Genomic DNA, 7,749 nt, shown 5'->3' with positions numbered 1-7,749 from the left:
AACTTCCAATCTTTATCTCCTTGTAATCTTCAATTAATGCTGTCATCAATGGGCTTGTGATTTATCTTCCAAAAGGTTGAAAAATTGGAGAAGAGTTGATATTGAATTGAATTCCTAAGAGACGCACGAAAACCCACGTAGTACGTAGCTTGTACCATGTTGTACGTGAAGTGCGTTTGGCTTTGGAATGCATTCTTTTCTGGGCTCACGTACAACGTGAACTAGGCTATGTTGTACATGAGCTAATTCCTTCAATTCGACCTTTTGATATGCCCTAGCGTTGTACGTGGTGAATTCCACGTACTACGCAAAAATTAACTTACGTGTACGCATGCGTCATGCGTTTGTATGACTTCCCAAAAATCTCTTGTTGCGCGTACGCATGCTGTATGCGTACGCGTGACTGCTACGTTGTACGCCCCTTGGCTTATGCTTGCTGAGAGTGCTTTTGTAGGCTTCACGTACTTTGGTTGCATGAGAATTTATATGAGACTCATGCCAACTTTAAAATATTATATATCATTGGAAAGCTCTTGAAGTTAGCTTTCTAATGCCGCTGAAACCAAGTCATTTGAATCTTTGTAACTCAAGTTATGCTCCTTTGAAGGTAAAGAGGTCAGGCTGCCAGCAGCTCACGTACTATGTGACTTTTTCCACGTTGTACGCAAACTGGGAGTCATGCGTACACATGAGGCATGCGTACGCGTGACATCCCTTTTTTTCTCCTTTTTGTACTTGCTTAGAATGATAATTTGCACCCTTAGATTCAGTGTTCACTATAGACTATTATACATCGTTGGAAAATTCTAAAAGTTAGCTTTCCAATAGCACTGAAATAACTTCATTTGGAGCTTTGTAGATCAAGTTAATCTTGTTGGAGTGTGAAGAGATAAGGATTGACAGCTTCCACCAATTCTCGTTGCACTTGTCTTCAACTTTTAGTTTCTCCTTGTACTTTTGCTTCTCTTTTTCTCCAATCTTCACCAATTCTCCTCTAAATTCTCTTGTAACCACTGAATTCACACTAACTCAAAGTATTACTCAATTAATCATTAAATTACTGTCTATCTTGTAATAATTCTAAGTTTATTGGTGAGAATTCTAAGAGAAAAATACTAAAGATGCGCACACATCACAATACAAATTTAAAATCTTGCTTATCCTCAAGCAAGCAAAGAATCATGGCTTAATGCAAATATCTTAACCCTATGATACAGCGGTAAAAGAATGCAATCTAAATGAGTTTGGTTAACCGTTTTACTTATGCACAATTCAACACAATTGATTATGATCTTTCAAGGCTTTTGTTTGGATTAGATTATAGAAATCTTCCTTGAATCATCACCTTGAAGCAAGCTTGTTTTACTTTCTTTCCATTAATTAAGTTTATTGGGTGCTTTGCACCTTGAGCCTAGCAGTGACTCTAAATATTTTATTTTCAAACTTTTGGCTTGATACATAGACACCACAAGCACATAGTTAAGGAGCTCTTTGAGCTTATTTTATCTTTTCATTTTTCTCCATCATTGGTGCTCAGAACCTTTGGCTTTCTCATTTTAGGGGGTGCTTTGCACCTTAAGCCTAACTTTGACTTTTAATGCTTTGATTTCAAGCTTTTCGCTTGGTACATAAGCACCATAAGCACTTGACTAGAATGCTCTTTGAACTTATTTTTCTTTTAATTTTTGTAGTTATTAGTACTCAGAGCCTTTGGTTTCTCTTATAACTCCTTTTTCTTACTTATTTTTTTCTTATATTATTGCTTCTTCAAGATTTTGTCAAGTGTAAAAATCCTATAATAGTCCTCTGTAATAGCTCAGATCATGTTGAACACTCTTAGTTAGTTTGGCTTCCCAAACTCAATTTGTCATGCTCTTTATAAGTAATCCCTATTCTTTTAGTTTATTTTCCTAGCACATGGCTCCTTACTCAAATTCCGGAGCAAGCACAATTAATTGTGGATTGTGTGAGACAAGATATTTAGAAATTTTAAATCCATTATATAAGATAAAAAAATGAAACACATGCATATTATTAAAAAAAGAAGGAAACAACTTTAGTTCTTTTTGCCTTTCTCTTTATCATCTTCTTCTTCATCACCTTTTAGAATATGTAGAGTATAATCTTAAACACTAAACTTAAAATAATTGCTTGTCCTCAAGCATCAAAGAAAACAAAAAATAATGGTGATGAAAACAGGATTATCACGTAAAAGAATTTAATTAATGCAGGACTTATTTAATTAAAAGAAATACTTATATCAAAACAAAATAAAATGGAAGCCAAAATAAAGTATTATAATGAGGTTGCTATTGTGTTTGCATGGTAAATGTGGTAACACTAAATTTGATGTGAGAACACTAAACTTAGTGTGATACAATCTATGTGAACTAAGTTAAGTACCAATGGGATGTGAATTTGGTGTAGCACACCAAACTTACTCCATAAACACATACACAACCTTAAAAAAAACAATAAAAAAGAATGAAAAGAAAATACCAAAAGTGATGACTAATTTCTTAGGAAAAACCAATGCATGTGCCTTGATAAAAGCAATAGTCTTGATGGTGGAGTTTGTAGAGATTCCATGAAAAAAATATATATATTTTTCAACCCCTTTAAGTTGATGAATCCGGTAGGAAATAATAGAAAAAATGTTGACACACTTTAAAGTTTTAGATACGTTTTGAAGTCTTAAGCCACGCTTTTGAAAGCGTGGCCCTTGAAGCAAGCGTGACTCAAGAGGCACGGACGCATGAAGCATGAAGGAAAACATATAAGCTATAACCAAAGGAAACTTATGCATGCATTCAATGGAAACTAACGCCATAATCAAAGGAAACAAAAAAAATTGCATGCATTAAATGAAACCATATAAGACATTCGTATTAATTAATGAAGCAACGAAGCAAGCATGCATGCATAAGGCATTATGAACTATACTATGCTTAATTGCATCCATTGAAGCATGAAGACTTATATGAGGCATGCGGTTCATAAATCACTAGAGAATCATGCGTTAATCAATTTGAATTAAAGAAAGGCATGCATATAATATGAATTATATAATGCAAGAAGCCTGCATGAAGCAATAAGGCACGGAATGATGATAAGATGCATGCGTTACTCAAGGGAATTATATGAAGGATAAGCCAATGAAATATAAACCAAATGGAGCATGCATTGAAGAATGAAGCAAGTGTTGTACTAGCGTACTACGTGAATAATGAAAATAAAGCAAGATATGAAGCAGGAAGCATGCCCTAGCGTACGACGTGCTCAACGTCACGTACGTGATTTTTTTTTTCTGGGAATGGGCAAGTGCTTGATGTTGTACGTGAGGTTGCTGGCGTTGTACGTGAAAGCACAAATGTTCTCTGGGGGCAGCTTTTGATCCATGCGTTCTACGTGAGAAATCTCACGTAATACGCAAAATGCTACTCGCGCGTATGCGTGCAGCACGCGTTTGCGCAACGCCAAAATTTTCACCAGCATGCGTACCCATACGGCAGTGTATGCATGACTCTTGCTTAGTTTCGCGTAGTACGTGAAAACTTTACGTTGTACGCTGGACTAGAAATTTTTTTTGGGAGTGAATAATTCAACTACGTTGTACGTGGCGTGAGAACTTTAACGACACCAAACTTTAAATGGAATCACGTGTCCTCATTCAAATCTTTTGCTCCAAACTCTTGTGACTGTTCATGCATAGTAGGAAATAAGATAATAATAAAGAATTAAGTAAAAGAAACACAAAAATATGAATGAAAAGAAGATACCAAACATTAGGTTACCTCCCAACAAGTGCTTCTTTAACATCACTAGCTTAATGGTTGTTCTCTGCTAAGATTGAGGTTGATAGTGCTTCACCTCTTCCCCTTTCACCTTGAATTTCCTTCTGGGTGGTGAGATAGCACTACTTTTTCTATGGATAAAAAGTCTTCAGTAGGAATTTTCTTGTCCCTCCACCCTCTAGACACTTTCTTCTTTGCAGTTTCCTCCTTTTTTGATACACACCCAACACCAAACTTAGGGTTGATGTCAGATGTTTGTTGATTGGAAAGGGAGGCTCTGGTTGCAAAATCTGAGGTTTCAATTGAGTAGTCAGCTTGCTGCACTACAAAATTTTTATTTATTTGTGGGAGTATTTTAGTGAAGGTTTTTAAAAACCTCCACAATACATTTTATTTATGGCAATTTAAAAAACCTCCACTAATAATTAATTAAAATTAAGATTTGAAACAAAACCTAATTTTGAAACAAAACCTAATTTTCCCTTTCTTTCCACACGAGTCTGGGTTATAGCTCAGAGAGAAAGAGAGCTTCTGGATCGAGAACTTCGTTCACCATCCACTGTCATCGGCTTCAAACAAAATCGCCATTTTCACCGTCGTTCCCGCTGTCATTTTCGCCGCCGGCACCATCACCACTGCCGTGTCCGTTGTGGTAGAGAGCTTCTAGATCGAGAGATTCTGGATCAGGGAGGTTGATGTTGGCCCCGATGGTAAGATTCGTTACGAGGATTTCATCGCCAGAATGGTAAACTCCTCACATATCAGATCCTTGCAAATTCCATTCGCTCTGCATCTGGATTTTCTTAAATGTGTTCTTTCTTTTTTCTCAGCTATTTCTGTATTGCTGTTTCTTCTTCTTCTTCATGTTTGGTTTTTGTTTTGTGCCGTTTCCTTTAGTGGACGAACGGGTTAACCATGTTATGTGCAGTTTATTTTATTTGATTTTAATTTCTCCATTCTTTTTATCTGGTGGTGTTTCAAATGAGAAATTAGTTTGTTCTATGATATGGTGGTTGAATTTGATAGACTTTTATTGGAACTCTGTTTCATTGATAATGGATTATTCTAAAGAAGTGGCATTTGATCATTACAAGGTGCTGTTCTTGCTCCATTCTATTATTTTTAGAACATACCTCTACAAAATCAGAGTGGGTTGAGCTATGTTTAGTTTATTTATCAATAAAATCTTTGGAAATATTGATAGTGCACTTGATTATACATAACTGATTCACATGAATTAACATAATTTGTTGCCAGATTGAGCATAAACCAGAAATGTTCAGCTTATAAGTTAGAAATGTTCAGCTTTGAAGTTTTGAATTAATGATAAACCCTATTTGTAGGGTTTATCTTGTGCTTGATTTAGGAGATTTTATAACCTTTTACCCACATTTATCCATTGAAATAGCATGGTTTTATAACTTCTCCTTTAATTGTGCTTAAGAGTGAAAACATGCTTTTTAGGACTTAAAATAGCTAAATCTAATTCTCCTTGATTCCATTAGATGCCTTGATATGTTTGCTAAGTGATTTCAGATTTAGGAGGCAAGGATTGGACCAAAGGAATGAAGGAAAAGCATGTAAAAATGGAGAACTCATGAAGAAATGAAGGAATTGCAAAAGCTGTCAAGCCGACCTCTTTGCACTTAATCGACCATAACTTGAGCTACAGAGGTCCAAATGATGCGGTTCCAGTTGGGTTGGAAAGCTAACATCCGAGGCTTCGAAATGATACAAGATTTGTCATAGTTGCTACACGTATGGTGACGTGCATGTGCACTGTACGCGCATGCGTCGTTGCTGCCATATGATCCACTTAAAGCAATACGTGGCCAGCAAATTCTAGAGCCTTGTGGGCCCAATCCAACTCATTTCTGATGCTATTTAAGCCAAGAATTGAAGGGGGAATCAACATACTTCACAAAATTTAGATGTTAGTTACCATTAGTTTTAGTTTAGCTTAGTTTAGTAGTTAGAAGTAGTTTCTAGAGAGAGAAGCTCTCACCTCTCTCTAGGTTTAGGATTAAGATTAGGTTTAGTTCTTAGATCTAGATTTTAATTCATCTTCTTCTACTTCTATCCTCTTAATTCCTTATTGTTACATTCATCTTTCTCTATTCTTTTGTTGTAATTTCCTTTATGTTGTTCTTGTATTTTGTTGTAGATCTACTTTTGTTTCTTCCTTTCTCTTTCAATTCAATCAAGGTAATTCATAATAATTGTGTTCCTTTTGATTTTTTGTTGTTAATTCTTTGCAATAATTGTTGTTAGATCTTGTTCTTGTTGTTGATTTACTATGCTTTCCTTTTATGCCTTCCAAGTGTTTGATGAAATGCTTGGTTGGATTTTAGTGTAGGTTTTGTTCCTCTTGGCCTAGGTAGAGTGATTAGTGACTCTTGAGTTATCTAATTCCTTTGTTGATTGGTAATTAGAAGTTGCTAATTGATTTGAATGCCTCTAAAGCTAGTCTTTCCTTTAGGAGTTGATTAGGACTTGAGGAATCAAATTGATTCATCCACTTGACTTTCCTCCATGATTAGAGGTTAACTAAGTGGGAGTAATGGACAATTTGTTATCACAATTGAGGAGGATAACTAGGATAGGACTTCTAGTACTCATATCTTGCCAAAAGCTTTGTTAGTTGTTAGTTTATTTCCTTGCCATTTATATTTCTTGTATAAAATCTTAAAAAAACCCCAAAATAACTCACAACCAATAACAAGACACTTCATTACAATTCCTAGGGAAAACGACCCGAGGTTCAATACTTCGGTTATTAATTTTAGGGGTTTGTTACTTGTGACAAACAATCTTTTGTATGAAAGGATTATTGTTGGTTTAGAAACTATACTTGCAACGAGAATTCATTTGTGAAATTCTATACCATCAAAAATCCAATCATCAATTAACATTATAGTTTTGAAGTTTGCGTGCGCTATATAATAAGGTACACAACAAATTAAACTTCCTCTTTGAGTTAGCCATAACTGATTGACAAGATTTTATAGCCATGCTTTTTTTTAAATTTACTGATAGCAATGTTCTTTTACTGTTTGAGGCACCAATTCAATTATATGGTTAAATTTTGGTTTTGAATTTCTTTTTAGTTACTCTTAGTTAATTAGTAAACTAGCTTGCAAGTACTTATTATTTCTAGATCCCGCAGAACATTGGATATTGCAAAGACTGTCATGAAAGAGAGATCATATGTCTACAGCAAAAAAGACAAGATCATCCATCTTGCCAAAGATGGGAAACTGGAAGAGGTGAGTTTGTAGCTTTAAAATTACTTGGTTTACCATGCAAAAAGCAACTACATGACTTTTAACCTAAAAAAGGTACAGCTTTGGAAAGTTATAATGTTAGTGTATTAATGCTAATTTTAGTGTGTTAATGCACCTCTTATGCCATTGTTTGCTGGGCGATACGCTAAATCTGCGCTTGTATCTCATACACTATTTGGTATTCTATATCATTTAAGTTTTCAATAGACCAGTTTATAAGAGACACAACATGTCAGGAGAATCAAATGTTATGTCACTCTTCAGCCAGCCATATCAATAGATAGGTTTATTGTGTGCCTACAATAGATGATTGAAATCTGCAAGGTGCATGATATTAATGTTTCTTATTTGTCAAGTTAGATAGACTGAAACAAATAAACTTTAAATTTTTGTTAATGTTTTAGTTGTTTTGAATTAACTTGACATTCTTCATAAATATAATTGAATCTTAAGTATATCATTTTGGGCAATGAACTTCTGATAAAGAAATGCTTCCATATAGATTACTTGGTATCAAATGTCTTCGGATTTTTTATAATGGTCCGTGTTGGCTGTTATGTACCATTGTATTGTTCTGATTCTTATGATATAATAAAATAGAAAAGATTCCTTTGTCTATGTTTCTCTGAAAATGGAAACTTGAATGCTTGATGTGCAAATCATGCATGCAA

The sequence above is a fragment of the Arachis duranensis genome, chromosome 9, assembly GCF_000817695.3.
Source record: "Arachis duranensis cultivar V14167 chromosome 9, aradu.V14167.gnm2.J7QH, whole genome shotgun sequence".
Lineage (NCBI taxonomy): Eukaryota > Viridiplantae > Streptophyta > Magnoliopsida > Fabales > Fabaceae > Arachis > Arachis duranensis.
The sequence above is the reverse complement of the archived record's forward strand: the minus strand, read 5'-3'. Positions refer to the sequence as shown.